A 17,476-nucleotide genomic window follows, 5' to 3' on the forward strand; every position below is an offset into this window, starting at 1 on the left:
TGTCTCTGGCCATGATCATCTTAGAATGACCTCACCACCTGGGTGGTCTTAACCAATCATTGCACAGTATGATGCATCCAATTACAATTCAGTATGGTGACACATATGAATATTACAGTGTCCTATAGAAGAAATGAATGCCAACCCAGGAAAACATCCTTAGACCCTTTCATCATGTCCTCTACTTACAGCATTATAGACTGTCATGCTTTCCTGTGTCCAGGCCAATGAGTCTCCATTCGTACCATAACAGTGTTCCAGGAGAGAAGGCCCATGATCACTGAGTCTGTCCCCCAGTGTGGAGCAGCACGACCTGGCTTGCCATCCCGGCCTCCACCCCTCCCTTGGGCACCACGTACTGGGTACCCTCCCAAGACCTCTGGGGATCTATCTCCCTAAGCTGGGCATTGCTTTGGGCCACCTTGTCCAGGCGCCACAGCTGGTAGCGCAGGCTCTTACCCTGCTTGGCCAGAATGTAAGCTTCTCTTGGGTCGTGCATGTGTGTTGCAGTCAAAGTGCTCCGGTCTAACCTGAGGCCACTGCCCAGTGTGCCCTGTGTTGGCATGGCTCATGGTTGAAGTCTTCGTCATAAACACATACAGTACACATCACTCATATACTGTATAATAAATATTTCCGGTAACATGGTATTTTGTTGTAAAATTACCACTACGTTACCTTAAGAACACCACCTATCAGTACCTAACTACCACTATCTGAAACAGACTAACTAGAGCAGATGTGTCACGCCCTGACTTATGGGACTCTAGTATGTTGAGTCAGGGTGTGGAGTTCTATGTTGTTAGTTCTATGTTTACGTTCTAGGTGTTGTATTTCTATGTTTGGCCGGGTGTGATTCCCAATCAGAGACAGCTGTCGCTCGTTGTCTCTGATTGGGGATCATACTTAGGCAGCCTGTTTGTAATCATTAGTTGTGGGATCTTGTTCCGTGTAGAGGCTTGTATTGTGTTCAGCCTGAGGACTTCACGTTACGTTGTTTTGTTCGTGTGTTTATTTTGTATAATAAACATGTATGCATTTCACGCTGCGGCTTGGTCTGACCCGTCCTTCAACGTACGTGACAGAAGATCCAAACACGGACCAAGCAGCGTGCCCAGGAGCAAACACCCTGGACACAGGTGGGGAAGATTTGGTCTTGACTGGGATGCTGACGGGAGAGGTTGTGTTTTCTCTAGCAGGAGGTAAGCTTGGCTTCTTATATGGTGTTGAGTAAAGCTTAAACCATGTATTTAGATTGTAGGTAGGTATTGTAGTTAGGTATTATAGGTAGTTTACTCAGGTAGTTATTGAAGGTTATTGTAGGTAAGGACTGTATTCGGCGGACTCCGGCGAAGCACGAGGCTAGCCTACCCACTACTTGGACCAACAACGCTAGCTAGCTAGCGGGTAGCTACCGGTAACTTTTAGCAACTGTGGTTAGCTGTTTCCAATGTTATTTCACGCTTAAGAGTACCTGTAATTGAGCCAGCTAGCTGCCACCTTCAGCTGTTTTTCTAACCTCATTATCATTAACGTTAGGTGGTTGGTAGCTGCTGTACTTAATTTCGGCTACTGATTGCAGTCTGCCAGTTTGGCTTTATACATAGCTTGGGCTTTGTCGAGTAAGGCTTAAACTATGTATTTAGATTGTAGTTAGGTACTATAGGTAGGCATCGTGGGCTGTATATTATTAAGTAGTATAGGTAGGCATCGTGGGCTGTTGTGGGTAGCTGTTGTGTAGTTATTGTAGGTTACTTTTGTATTCGGCGGTGCCGGATGTAGCACGAAGCTAGCTAGCTAACTCACCTCCTGGATTAGCTGGCGAGTTGCTATTAGCAACGGTTGCAACTGTCGTGTATTGAGATTATGACTATTTTGGAGGAACAAGGAATGTTGTTTAGGTTAGTATCAGAAGGCAATATTTTAGGTGTAATACCACATACCACAGACAGGTGGGTTGTAGACAGGGGAGACTGGTGATTGGCCAGAAGAGGGGGCATCATTGTTTATAAATAGGGGGGAAAATGACAGAGAGGTTAGAGCAAGCAGCCATTCTGAGGCGTCTCTCCGGGTGTCATGTCACCTGTTACTCATGCTGAAGCTTGTGATCTGAATAAACCTTATGATCGACGTTCAGTATGAGCAGACTCTTTAATTAATGGTAACACCTACGATTGACGTATACTACAAATGGAGGCACCGCTGAGATATTGATTGCATCGTTATTGGTCCCTTTCCTGGATTCGCGAGTTGACTACTGTTTAAGCCGGCTAAAGGTGAGATTATTCACAAACTTTGGACACTAGTCATTTCGTTGATTGGGGAGAGGGCTTTGACGGTGCACAGTTAAAAGTACTTGGGTCGTTATTGAGGTATGGTGTTGCTGTTAACTGGGAGTCTGAACGAAAATATTTTAAATTTGGTTGATGTGTAAACGCTGTTTACAACAATGGATTGTACAAATGGATTGGTAGAGAATATATGTTGGGAGATATCTGCATAATTAGGGCACCGGGAATACGGAAAAGACCTCGAAACGAGGCGACTTGTAATAATAATTATTATTATTATTAAGTGGGCTACAAATCCTGGGCTTAGTTAGACTGAATCAGGTTGATTTCTTAAGCGGGAATTATGAAGTGAATTGGTGTATTTATGTTATACTCCGCCTCTGGCCGACGGGAAATTGGTTTGGGGATAACCGCTTGATATGAGATTCATCTTTCAAGGCAACAAAAAGTTAGACGGGGAGAGAATTGGACGATTATTTATTTGGCCACGGTGCGGGGTGTTCATTGGTATAGCTAGTAGGCCGCAGTTGGCTAGAGGCTGAAGCTAATGCTGGATTGTTTCAGGCCACGTGGTGCCTCATTGCTAAGGCTTGATTGTATGGTTCGGGTCACGTGGTACATCGTGGCGAAATGCTAAATGCTAAGGCTTGAGGCTAAAGGTTAATTTTTTGTAAGGCTAAAGTGTGAATCATGCTACATCGTGGAGGCTAGTGCTAATTGTGTTTTGTGTCACGATGTACCGTAGGCTAAGCTAGCTGCTAAGGTTGAATGCTAATTGTGTTGCGTGCTACATGCTAATGGATATCCTTAGAGATTCCATTGCGATGGATTAAAGTCTCTTAAATTTGTCACTGTCTGTAAGTCAGGTTGTATGTTTTGTGAGCGCTGTTAAATGTTGTTTGACTATAAGGGGGAAATGGAAAGTTACAGCTGGCTGTTATTCTTTCTGTTTGGGGAGAGAGAAGAGAGAATCTTTCTTCCACGGTGAAAAGTATTTTTGAATGGTTGTGCGCATGCGTTTAATTTTGCGACACTACACTACAGAAAGGGGGAGTTTATGACACGAGATTAGGACACGTTTTGGTTTACGGCACTGAATCTTCGACATGCGGTCGTGCTGAGGCGACGGAACAAAATGGTGGCCAGTACGGTCATATGATTGTTTCAGGGTTCTTTTCAGGGGTAAGGGCTACCGGAAAAGGTGAACACGACTCTTTTAAAATCGTTAAAGTAACTGTTATGTGAACGTTAAACTATTTGGCGAGATGTAGTACATTTATAGATCAAATATATGTTGACGGAGTATAATTAATTAAAATAAGACTATTAAAATTAAATGAAATGGTTTGGAGCGATCTATTTAGTAAATGATATTTGCGCATGCGTGGGATTCTGCAAAACAACACATGGGTTAAACTGCAGACAGAGGAACACAGACGACGGAACGAATAGGCACAGGGAGAGTTTAACACGAATATTGGTTAAAGATGAAACTTGTTTTGTAGCCTATTGAATTTATACATTAAATATAGGATAACGGATTATAATAGATTGAATTAAATAACGGATTAAAATAAAAATAAAAAAGGTTTTTGAGCGATTTATTTAATTCTGAGTTTAGTCTTACAGTGAATCATGTAGAACAAACGAATATTGAATGGTTGGAGATACTCAGTGACTGCATTAACGACTAAAATGTTATGTTGTGTCTTTGTTCTTCTGTCATATGAGAGGAACGCTAAGTGGGAGGAGCGAGGAGATACAGGAAGTGATCACGTCACGTGGCAGAGGATCAAGTCAAAAAAAGGTTTTGGTACTGATTATGGTTACAAAATCTTTCCCTAACAGGATATGTGATGTTATGACCATTTCGCATAGGCGTGGCAAACTGATTCATTAAAAAATTGCATTTTGGAGGCTATGTGCATCACTGGGGTTTAATTACAGATGTGTTGGGAATCCAGGATGGATTGAGGATTCTTCTGTAAATTTATGATAATTAGAGCTAATGGAGCAAGGGGTTATGGGAATTGGAGTATTGTAGTATTGAAGGTTAGGCTTTGTTTATGGGTATTTTAGTCTGAAGATTACTAACTTGCATTTACTTGCATTTGATGGGTTGTGGTAATATACTCAACACTAATTGATAAATTGGTGATATAGGAATAAAAAATTGGTTTTAAATTATTCATAATTTTTAATTGAGTTTTTAATGGGTTTTTATTTTTAATTAAAGGGTTTTTGAATAAGGCATTTAATTGAATGTTTTTAATATTCATATTTTATTTTATTTAATTTTTTTTTTTGGGAGGAGGGAAAAAAAAAAAAAAAAAAATTTTTTTTTTTTTTTTTTTTTTTTGAAGGTTGTTAGGGTTATATTAATAATTTAAGGGGGGAAGCCTATATAACTTATACAGTCTAGAATAAGATAGTTCACAATAAAGGAATATAAAAGGGTGTTACAATGGGGAAAAAGATATCAGGACTATGAGAGTCATTTCACGGGTGGAAATAGGGGTAATCCTTTAATTAAAGTGTTGCTAGGTTATCCGGCAAGTGAAACAAAAGTTGCCCTTCATTCTCAAACAAAAATGGATAAAATATGTCAGCGATAAGATAGGTTTAAAAAGTAGAGCTTAGGGATGTTTATTCTCAGCTTACAATGATCATCTAGCAGGGTGATTATGGTATCAGAGATGAAGACGAATACGAGCAGAAACAACGATGAAGATGAATTCAGAAGACGGAAGAAAATGGGATGTCTGGGAACTTAAGGAGATGAGGAGGATGAAGATGAGTGATTGAGAGAGGTCATGGGTGGATATGACTCTGATCAGAAGGAAGTGGCAAGAGAGGAAAGAAGGATACTGGAGACTTGATCTCTGATGAAAGTTGAACGAAGGAGACAAGAGATTCGAGTTCTGATGAAGAAAGTGATGAAGATTTGGAGATTAAAGGTGTTGTATGTTCAAGAGGATTTTATCCTACAATGACTGGCAAAGAAGAAATAGGAGATATAGACCGAGGCGTATCAGGCCTGGAGGAAGAGACGACTTTGGGAGAGGTAAGGGAGCTAGAGGAACAGCTCGAGACGCTGAAGATATAGAAGAGACAAGGAGAAAACCTGCGGAGAACATTTTTAATCCCAAGAATTGAAGAAGAACACATTGAGGTCAAGAAGAGCCCACTAGTAAGAAGATGATGGAAGATGATATTTCGAGGACAGAACTTGGAACTAAGGTTGAAGAATACTGATATGTCAACGATGAGAAGAACCGGACGAAGAAAACTCAAGCAAATACAACTTATAACTGGTGGTGGAGAAGAAGAAAATAAGTGTTGGTTATGAAGAATCAGAGTGAAGCAAATCAACAATCACTGTTACAGCTTCAACTGAACAATATCAAAGGCAATTGTACCAGCCAAGGGGGGACCAGATGTTCCATATCGATCGCCAGTTTCTGGACAGACAAAGAATTTGAGAGGGAGAAGAACAAAGAAGGAGGAATATTTCAGCTACACTTTCAGCAACTTTCAGAAGACTAGTATAATTATGGACAGATTGGGTACTTTACCTGTTCATGCAACAAGTTAGGAGGAAGAACGGAGAACATTTTTAAGGAAGATGAAGGAGAAAGTGAAGATCACCTGTTCTAGAAGAGATGAAGGGGGGTGCATTGCTGAGAGCATCGATTAGAGAAGAAGAGGAAATAGCTAACAGTTGAAACAACTGACCATTAGAAGTGATAGTGAATAGGGGAAAACTTATCTGGGTTCAGTCTAAAGAGGTTAAACATATCACTCTGTAAAATAAACTAATTAGGTTAGGATAGGGATTTGAGGTAGTAAAACAGTTTAAATACTCTTAGGGAATCAATTGAGCTCTGCTATAGAAGTCAAATAGGAATTAAAAGAGACAATATACCAATGACATTGTGGGAAGAGATGCATGGTGTAAATTGAAGTATTCAATCAGAGGCACAATAGACGACTGACTGTCTGGGAGACTATTTTAAGAAGTAGGGTTTTTGGGGAGTCATTTGCTTAAAAGATAAATATCATAGGAAGGATGATAATGTATTAGATTGCCTGTTAGACAATCTGTCTGGGAAAAAACTTAATAGGGGTGACTGTTATTTTGGGTTACATTCTTACACTAAGAGATTTGAGGTTAGGCTAAAAGGTGTTTAGTCGGTTTTGCCAAGTCTGTGTGTAATGAGTCAGAAGCAGGTGGGGAACTTTCCCAATCACATATTCTAAAAATTTGGTGGTAAGAGATTTTGTCAATAGATCAGGGGAAAAGGTTTTAAATGTTATGAGAGAAAATATTAGATTAAAATAAGTTAGGGGTAGGCTAGGTTGAAGGGACTCTGAGACAGTAAGCTAAGTTTCAAAGTTAGTAGTAAGACAGAGAGAGAACAGTAATGAATGACACTGTCCAGTAGGGAGATCAAGGTCATTATAGGTGTATTTTGTTATAATCAGGAGGTTTAAAGTTTAGAGGTAGAACTGAAAGGGGGAAAAAGTGACACTAGTGGGGATGGATGGAAGTACAAGGAAGGAGTTCAAAGTCTTATGGGAAAACTAGGAGTAAATAAGGACATTAACACTTCAGTTTATTAGAACAACAGGGAGAAGCAATTTAACTCTTTCAACATTGATAGGTATTAAAGTCATAAATATATCGCATTTGATTATAAGGGAACCAATACAGCACCAATTTGAGGGGAAAACACTTATTAGGGTTTAGGCTGGGGATGTTTCTCTCATGTGGAGAGATAATTATGGAGAATAAGTATTGTTATCAGGACCAGGAGTAAAAGGAGGTATAGTTTAGAAGAGGGTTAGGAGTGACTGTTCACTTATGTTGCGTAATATTATAGAGAAAGTACTTATTTAGGGTAAGCATTAGAATTTATTTCGGTTAGGAATTATTGGTTAAAGGGCAATGTAATTCATAAAGTAACGCTTATAATGGAAGATTTGAAGTCTGTGGAAGTTTTCACAGTCATTGAGGGAGTTCAGGAGGAGTAGAACTGAATGGACAGTAGTCACTCCAACAGTAGATAATACACAGAGGATAATGGGAAATTTTGCACTAGAAGTAATTAGGGTTGATACAGCAGCTAAATCAACTACTTTAAGGGTAACTTTGGAAGGGATTAATGATACTATGGCAATAGCAAATATAGGAGTAGGATACTGACAACAATTGTTCTGAAATTAAAGAGGTAGCAAGAGGGACTCAGGAGGTTATGGTACGAATGGGGTTAAAATAGAGCAGATAGAAACAATATAGATTAATCTGAAATGGAGAATAGAGATTCATCATGGAAGCTGCAGTATGGGGTCTTTTGATTTTGATGACAGAGGGGGGGGGCATCTGATCAGTGCTGCTCGTTCCTCTGTTGTGAAAATTAGAGATAGATTAACTCATTCTGTAGGAATCAGTGAGGAATCTTGAGGGTCCATGTCTGTTGAGAATTCCATCCAGGACCTGTTAGACGGTTGCGCAGCCTCTGTCAGGTGTGGATCAGTTTTGAGCTTTGTCATAACTGTGGAATTGGCAACAGTCATTGACAGATAAAATAATGTTGTTGTCAAAACAGTAGGGTTTAAGTGTTCTTGGGTAAATGGATTACCCTATGGGAATTGTTAGATGTGAAGTCAGGTAACAGTGGAAACCTTAAGTATTCAGGTGAAATATTGAGGGATAAAAGTGGTGTTTGTTCTAATAAAACATATGAGGTAAGGGGTATGTTTATGGAAAGATCAGATTGGGATGTTAGATGATAACTTTGGATAAGCATGACCTTAAGGGTAGTAATGACAAATAATAGGTTACTTTTTATATATCAGGTAGTAAGAAGAGCAGGACTTTGATGGTTAAAAGATTAGCTTTTGACTGACAATGTGACTATGGGAATTTTAGAGGATAAGGGGAAATTATGATAGAGTATATTCTTACCCTATGGGGGATAGGATGTTGTTACAGGTCAACGTTGAAGATTCCATATGAGGTTTTACCATTATAAGAGGGATAGCATTGGACACAGCTAAATCTAGGGTTAAAAGGGTGACATTACATTTACATTTCAGTCATTTAGCAGACACATGGTGACATGTCATAGTCTTCAAGCCTATCATTGAAGAATAAGTTTAAGGGAGAAGGGGGGACTTCATTCATGGTATGGTGTAACATTTGGGAAGATAATATTGATAAATATTAGTGTATTCCTGTGAGTCCAGATAGTTTAGATAATATAAGGGAAGCATTTGAAAGGATTTGGTTGCAAGATTAATTAGGCCAATAGGGGCAGTGATGGGTCAGATTCTAGTAGTTTAAGCTTTGATAACACTGTGTGATGTTTGTACTGACTTTTGAGAAAGTTATGAGGTTGAGATAGGTTGGAGAAGTGGTGCCTGGAGACAACACTCAGATGCCGGTGTTGACTGTTCCGGATCTGGACGAAGACGGACGAGGGGGTCTAGATGGACTACTGAATGGATAAATATCATTTTGGATTATTTTATGATTTTTCAAATTGTTTTTTCAATATTAGTATAATTTTTAGTATGATTTATGAATCAAAGGGGGGAATGGATAATGTGATTCATGCATCATTTATGTATCATTTTTAAATTCTTAGGTGAAATGGAGGTTTAATTTGAAAGTGGTTGTTTTGCAAAGGATACTGTTTGGTCGTTTATTTTCTTGTCATTCCAGAAGCATGTGGGAGAATATGTGGAGATTGGAATACTCAAACAAAGACAATATGACTGGAGGAGATGAAACAAGGAGGGTGTGGCTGATTCCATCATCAACAAGTCCATTGGAAGAGGACATTACAGGGAGACGAAGTGTAGTGGACTACATTCCAGTGTCTGCAATGAAATATAGACATGTGTATTACATAATTGTGTCATATTCTTAGGTATTGATTTTAGTAGAATTATGTTTGATGTTATTGAATGCAGATGAGGATCGTAGATGCTTTTGTTTATTTCGATGGGGTTAGGGACAGAGGGTTACGCAGGGAGAGATTCCCTTTCAGGTCCTATGGGTTGACCAGCTTGAGAGTGGATATTTATGGATAGGATTTTGTTTACATGGGTATTTAATTACATCATAGTTTCAAATGCATTTACATGAGTTATGAGGTTATCTGGAGTACCGACGGTGGTTGCCTGGGGCAGAGGGACGGTGAGAGAATTTTACTGTCTTGATTGATATGGATGGATGGCTGCTGGACAGTTTTTCGCTCTCACACTCCATAGAGATTTCTTCATAATTCATAGTAATGTGTTCATATTGTATAAACAATTCTTCATATGTCATAGTAATGTATTCACACTTCATAAACAGGTATTTCATAGAAAGGTATTTACACTCAAGAGGAGAATGGGTTTGGTTTAATGTTAAAGATACTCAATGAGATAAATGGTTACTAGTCATAATCCTATTCTGTTTGGTTTCGAGACGTTTAGTTCGTCTCGAAGGGGGGAATATGTCGTGTATTGAGATTATGACTATTTTGGAGGAACAAGGAATGTTGTTTAGGTTAGTATCAGAAGGCAATATTTTAGGTGTAATACCACATACCACAGACAGGTGGGTTGTAGACAGGGGAGACTGGTGATTGGCCAGAAGAGGGGGCATCATTGTTTATAAATAGGGGGGAAAATGACGGAGAGGTTAGAGCAAGCAGCCATTCTGAGGCGTCTCTCCGGGTGTCATGTCACCTGTTACTCATGCTGAAGCTTGTGATCTGAATAAACCTTATGATCGACGTTCAGTATGAGCAGACTCTTTAATTAATGGTAACACCTACGATTGACGTATACTACACAACTAAAAACAATATCCTTTTAGCCAGCTACATTCGTTCGCAGCGACGCCGTTTTTCAAACAAAGTCAACACAGTAGCCATTGCTAGCCAGCCAACACTACCAGCAGGCTGTGGTAGCTAAATACAATATCTTTGTGCTAGCTACCCAACGTTTAATCGTTGCTGCGTTATGAAAGGTAAGCTTGGCTTCTTATATGGTGTTGAGTTAAGCTTAAACCATGTATTTAGATTGTAGGTAGGTATTGTAGTTTGGTATTATAGGTAGCTTACTCAGGTAGTTATTGAAGGTTATTGTAGGTAAGGACTGTATTCGGCAGACTCCGGCGAAGCACGAGGCTAGCCTACCCACTACTTGGACCAACAAAGCTAGCTAGCTAGCGGGTAGCTACTGGTAACTTTTTGCAACTATGGTTAATTGTTTCCAATGTTATTTCATGCTTAAGAGTACCTGTGATTGAGCCAGCTAGCTGCTACCATTCAGCTGTTTTTCTAACCTCATCCGAGGCATTAACGTTAGGTGGTTGGTAGCTGCTGTACTTAATTACAGCTACTGATAACAGTCTGCTGTAGTTTACAACAATTCTAATTTCTAAAGTGGAAGTTGGGAGAGTTTTACTCGGGTGGTTCAGTGAAACAATTATAGTTTCTGAGGTGGAAGTTGGGAGAGTTATATATATAATTTTTTTTGGTGAGGGAGGCCTGCTCTCTCCTTTCCCTGATGTTTAGTTCATTTCATCCCGATCTCCTCTGCATTATTGTAGCCATCTGCTGCAGCCTGTCAACTATGCCTCTGCCTATCCCTGTTCTCTCCTCTCCGCACAGGCTACACAAACGCCTCACACCGCGTGGCTGCTGCCTCTCTAACCTGGTGGTCCCTGCACGCACCACACACCTGGAGTTCCAGGTCTCAGGCAGCCTCTGGAACTGCCGTTCTGCCGCCAACAAGGCTGACTTCATCCCAGCCTATGCCACCCTCCAGTCCCTCGACTTCCTGGCACTGACGGAAACATGGATTACCACTGAAAACACTGCTACTCCTACTGCTCTCTCCTCGTCTGACCATGTGTTCTCGCATACCCCGAGAGCATCTGGTCAGAGGGGTGGTGGCACAGGAATCCTCATCTCTCCCAAGTGGTCATTCTCAATTTTTCCCCTAACCCATCTGTCTATCTCCTCATTTGAATTCCACGCTGTCACAGTCACTAGCCCATTTAAGCTTAATATCCTTGTCATCTATCGCCCTCCAGGTTCCCTTGGAGAGTTCATCAATGAGCTTGACGCCTTGATAAGTTCCTTTCCTGAGGATGGCTCACCCTTCACAGTCTTGGGGGATTTCAACCTCCCCACGTCTATATTTGACTCATTTCTCTCTGCCTCCTTCTTTCCACTCCTCTCCTCTTTTGACCTCACCCTCTCACCATCCCCCCCCACTCACAAGGCAGGCAATACGCTTGACTTCATCTTTACTAGATGTTGCTCTTCTACTAATCTCACTGCAACTCCCCTCCATGTCTCCGACCACTACTTTGTATCCTTTTCTCTCTCGCTCTCCTCCAACACTACTCACTCTGCCCCTACACAGATGGTAACGCGCCGCCGCAACCTTCGCTCTCTCTCTCCCACTACTCTCTCCTCTTCCATCCTATCATCTCTTCCCTCTGCTCAATCCTTCTCCCTCCAATCTCCTGATTCTGCCTCCTCAACCCTCCTCTCCTCCCTTTCTGCATCCTTTGACTCCCTGTGTCCCCTATCCTCCCGGCCGGCTCGGTCCTCCCCTCCAGCTCTGTGGCTTGATGACTCATTGCGAGCTCACAGAACAGAGCTCCGGGCAGCTGAGCGGAAATGGAAGAAAACTAAACTCCCTGCCGACCTGGCATCTTTTCACTCCCTCCTCTCTACATTTTCTTCATCTGTTTCTGCTGCTAAGGCCACTTTCTACCACTCTAAATTCCAAGCATCTGCCTCTAACCCTAGGAAGCTCTTTGCCACATTCTCCTCACTGCTGAATCCCCCCCCCCCCTCCTCCCTCTCTGTGGATGACTTTGTCAACCACTTTGAAAAGAAGGTTGACGACATCCGATCCTCGTTTGTTAAGTCTAATGACACTGCTGGTCCTGCTCACACTGCCCTACCCTATGCTTTGACTTCTTTCTCCCCTCTCTCTCCAGATAAAATCTTGTGACTAGTGACTGCAGGCCGCCCAACAACCTGCCCGCTTGACCCCATCCCCTCCTCTCTTCTCCAGACCATCTCCGGTGACCTTCTCCCCTACCTCACCTCGCTGATCAACTCATCCTTGACCGCTGGCCATGTCCCTTCCATCTTCAAGAGAGCGAGAGTTGCACCCCTTCTCAAAAAACCAACACTCGATCCCACTGATGTCAACAACTACAGACCAGTATCCCTTCTTTCTTTTCTTTCCAAAACTATTGAGCGTGCCGTCTTTAGCCAACTCTCTTGCTATCTCTCTCAGAATGACCTTCTTGATCCAAACCAGTCAGGTTTCAGGACTGGTCATTCAACTGAGACTGCTCTTCTCTGTGTCACGGAGGCTCTCCGCACTGCTAAAGCTAACTCTCTCTCCTCTGCTCTTGTCCTTCTAGACCTGTCTGCTGCCTTTGATACAGTGAACCATCAGATCCTCCTCTCCACCCTCTCCGAGCTGGGCATCTCCGGCGCGGCTCACTCCTGGATTGCGTCCTACCTGACCGGTCGCTCCTACCAAGTGGCGTGGCGAGAAGCTGTCTCCGCACCACGTGCTCTCACCACTGGTGTCCCCCAGGGCTCAGTTCTAGGCCCTCTCCTTTTCTCCCTATACACCAAGTCACTTGGCTCTGTCATATCCTCACATGGCCTCTCCTATCATTGCTACGCTGATGATACACAACTAATCTTCTCCTTTCCCCCTTCTGATAACCAGGTGGCGAATCGCATCTCTGCATGTCTGGCCGACATATCAGTATGGATGACGGATCACCACCTCAAGCTGAACCCTGGCAAGACGGAGCTGCTCTTCCTCCCGGGGAAGGACTGCCCGTTCCATGATCTCGCCATCACGGTTGACAACTCCGTTGTGTCCTCCTCCCAGAGTGCGAAGAGCCTTGGCGTGACCCTGGACAACACCCTGTCGTTCTCCGCCAACATCAAGGCGGTGACCCGATCCTGCAGGTTCATGCTCTACAACATTCGGAGAGTACGACCCTGCCTTACACAGGAAGCGGCACAGGTCCTAATCCAGGCACTTGTCATCTCCCGTCTGGATTACTGCAACTCGCTGTTGGCTGGGCTCCCTGCCTGTGCCATTAAACCCCTACAACTCATCCAGAATGCCGCAGCCCGTCTGGTGTTCAACCTTCCCAAGTTCTCTCACGTCACCCCCCTCCTCCGCACACTCCACTGGCTTCCAGTTGAAGCTCGCATCCGTTACAAGACCATGGTGCTTGCCTATGGAGCAGTGAGGGGAACGGCACCTCCGTACCTTCAGGCTCTGATCAGTCCCTACACCCAGGCGAGGGCATTGCGTTCATCCACCTCTGGCCTGCTGGCTCCCCTTCCTCTGCGGAAGCATAGTTCCCGCTCAGCCCAGTCAAAGCTGTTCGCTGCTCTGGCACCCCAATGGTGGAACAAGCTCCCTCACGACGCCAGGACAGCGGAGTCACTCACCACCTTCCGGAGACATTTGAAACCCCACCTCTTTAAGGAACACCTGGGATAGGATAAAGTAATCCTTCTACCCCCCCCCCCCCCCCAAAAAAAAAAATAAAAAAAAGTATAATTGTAAAGTGGTTATCCCACTGGCTATAGGGTGAATGCACCAATTTGTAGTCGCTCTGGATAAGAGCGTCTGCTAAATGACGTAAATGTGCCCTTGAGCAAGGCACTTAACCCTAATTGCTCCTGTAAGTCGCTCTGGATAAGAGCGTCTGCTAAATGACTAAAATGTAAATGTAAATGTCTTGGGAGGAGATATTTGCGGGGAAAGGACCATGGGCGAAGGTAGATGCCCAGGCAGGAGAGGAGCAACGGCAACACAGAAGGCGCCAGCCGAGGAGGAAGCCCGAGAGGCAGCCCCAAGAAAAAAAATTGGGGGGGCTAAAGGGGTGGTCGGGGAGCGAGAGAGAAGAGCCCCGACCACTGCACCCGGTGGGTTTCCAGGTTGAGTCCCTACGACCATGGGAACAGGAATGGGAACAGTTTTATACTGAGGAGTCGGAGGATGACGACGACGATGAGTTTCTGTTCCCTAACTCGTGGGGGCTCCCGGAGGAGTCCTCAATGGAGGAGGATTGCCGAGAGAGAAGGATCGGATCTGCAGGGTAAGAGAGGAGGCCACCACATTACGGGGGCTGATAGCGAGAATAGAGTGGGAGAGCTCCATTCAAGAGGAGGAACTGCAGGAGGCTCGTAGGGAGAAGGAGGAAGTAGATGCACGGAGAGAGGAGCTGGTCAGGCAACATAAGGAGCGTGGGTCAATTGAGGAACCCATGTATGCGGAGATACGCACTGTATCGCCAGTGCGCATGCACAGCCCAGTGCGTTCTGTGCCAGCGCCCCGCACGTGTCGTGCGAAAGTGGGCATCCAGCCAGGACGGGTTGTGCCGGCTCAACGCTCCTGGTCTCCAGTGCGCCTCCACGGTCCAGTATATCCTGCGCCAGTCCTACGCACTGTGTCGCCAGTGCGCGTTCACAGCCCAGTGCGTCCTGTGTCAGCGCCCTGCATGTGCCGTGCGAAAGTGGGCATCCAGCCAGGACGGGTTGTGCCAGGTGTACACTCCAGACCTCCAGTACGCCTCCAAGGTCCAGTATATCCTGCTCCGGTTCTACGCACTGTGTCACCAGTGCACCTCACCAGTCCTGTACGGCCCGTACCTGCTCCTCGCACCAGACCAGTGGTGCGTGTTCCCAGTCCGGTACGGCCCGTGCCTGCTCCCCGCACCAAGCCAGTGGTGCATGTAGCCAGTCCGGCCCGGCCCGTTCCTGCTCCTCGCACCAAGCCAGTGGTGCGTGTTCCCAGTCCGGTCCGGCCCGTACCTGCTCCTTGCACCAGACCAGTGGTGCGTGTTCCCAGTCCGGTCCGGCCCGTGCCTGCTCCCCGCACCAAGCCAGTGGTGTGTGTCGCCAGTCCGGCCCGGCCCGTTCCTGCTCCTCGCACCAGACCAGTGGTGCGTGTTCCCAGTCCGGTCCGGCCCGTCCCTGCTCCCTGCACCAAGCCAGTGGTGCGTGTCGCCAGTCCGGTCCGGCCCGTGCCTGCTCCTCGCACCAGACCAGTGGTGCGTGTGTCCAGTCTGGCACGTCCCGTGCCCGTTCCACCGGTGCCTGGTCCGGCACCGGTCAGCTGCTCCACTCCGGAGCCAGAGCAGTCCGCTCCACCGGTGCCTGATCCAGCTCCGGTCAGCTGCTCCACTCCGGAACCAGAGCAGTCCGCTCCACCGGGGTCTAGTCCAGCTCCGGTCAGCAGCTCCACTCCGGCGCCAGAGCAGTCCGCTCCACCGGAGAGGTGGTCGGATCCGCCGCCGAGGCGGAATGCCCACCCGGACCCTACCCTGTTAAGTCAGGTTTGTGCGGTCGGAGTCGGCACCTTTGGGGGGCTACTGTCACGCCCTGACTTATGGGACTCTAGTATGTTGAGTCAGGGTGTGGAGTTCTATGTTGTTATTTCTATGTTTACGTTCTAGGTGTTGTATTTCTATGTTTGGCCGGGTGTGATTCCCAATCAGAGACAGCTGTCGCTCGTTGTCTCTGATTTGGGATCATACTTAGGCAGCCTGTTTGTAATCATTAGTTGTGGGATCTTGTTCCGTGTAGAGGCTTGTATTGTGTTCAGCCTGAGGACTTCGCGTTACGTTGTGTTCGTGTGTTTATTTTGTATAATAAACATGTATGCATTTCACGCTGCGCCTTGGTCTGACCCATCCTTCAACGTACGTGACAAGATGGGTCCTTTCGAACAGCCTGAATGTGAGAGAGTATAAAGGATCCGGGATGAGGGCGGGTTGTCTGTCAGCCAGGTGTTTCAGGACGGCTGTAGAGTTGTCTCCACTCATCCCTCCTGACAGGAGCTCAGCCCTGCAGTCACACACCTCCTCTGCAAGCAGGGCCATGTCACTAGCTGAATCACACACACACACATTAGTCTCACTAATACAGTATAGCTCTGCTGGTGTTGTTGAGAGTATGCAGCATAGATGACTAAAGCATTACCTGAGAACATCTCCCCCTGTGCTGTGTAGGCTCTGTCCATCGCTGTCTGGACTACGGTCTCCATGGAAACACTCAGAGGGGGCTGTCGTAGGTGACCTACCATCCATAGAGCCACCAGACCACATCTACAGGTAAAAACACACAACTCAGACAGGAGTACGTAACTTAGGAAGTATAACGTCACCTTTAATGACAAAACTACCAACAAGAGACATCAGCTTAGGGAAGAAAGATTAATTCACACGTATTAGATCAGTGATTACTTAAAATGGAGGAAGGCTCCATTTTGAAAAGCCTAAATAAAGCTTTCCTTGACTTACTGTGGGCGTCTTGGATGAGGGAAGGCACATACTTGTTGAACAGCATCCACTGCAGGTCCTTCCTGAAACTACGTCAACCAGTAAACAGTCAGCCACACCACAAAACAGACTTTCTTACTGCCACCTGGTAACAAATGAGTTAGTGAACAATGCATATATCACAGTAGTATGTAACTTGGTCTTGGTGGAATAGCTCAGAGCATCATCTCTTTTCTTGCATTTGTGTTCTATTTGTAGTTGCAACTCCCACAGGATCACTACAGTGCTGCTTTCATGGACAGAAACTGTTCTAAACGGAATGCCCAGGTGCAGAACACCCCCACCTCAGTGCACTGACTATAAAGGTGGAGAGTGTTACCCATTGTACGACTGATGACCCCATTCCATTCCATAATCTGTAGGCCCTATAAACATTTTGGACACACTCACCACAAGTGTGAACTGTGTAGACATTTTACATTTTAGTCATTTAGCAGACGCTCTTATCCAGAGTGAATTACAGGAGCAATTACGGGTTAAGTGCCTTGCTCAAGGGCACAGACAGATTTTTGGAATTGGATGGTGAACCTTCGCCCCAGTCTGAGGTCCTGAGCGCAGGTTTTCATCAAGGATCTCTCTGTACTTTGCTCCGTTCATCTTTCCCTCGATCCTGACTAGTTTCCCAGTCCCTGCCGCTGAAAAACATCCCCACTTCCCCTTTCACCGTAGGGATGGTGCCAGGTTTCCTCCAGACGTGACGCTTGGCATTCAGGCCAAAGAGTTCAATCTTGGTTTTATCAGACCAGAGAATCTTGTTTCTCATGGTCTGAGAGTC

The 17,476-nt window shown here is 44.9% G+C and overlaps 1 pseudogene across 1 annotated transcript; it reads right to left on the reverse strand.

The window, feature by feature from the left end:
- Window positions 1-277: 277 nt before the first annotated feature.
- LOC311105730 (actin maturation protease-like) lies at window positions 278-17,049 on the reverse strand (annotated as a pseudogene). Its single transcript has 5 exons — window positions 17,021-17,049; window positions 16,663-16,730; window positions 16,343-16,467; window positions 16,119-16,250; window positions 278-611 (listed from the first exon to the last, which is right to left on the reverse strand). The product of its transcript is annotated as an actin maturation protease-like (transcript).
- Between the last annotated feature and the right edge of the window lie 427 nt (window positions 17,050-17,476).

Source organism: Coregonus lavaretus (assembly GCF_964263955.1).
Source record: "Coregonus lavaretus genome assembly, chromosome: 30".
NCBI lineage: Eukaryota > Metazoa > Chordata > Actinopteri > Salmoniformes > Salmonidae > Coregonus > Coregonus lavaretus.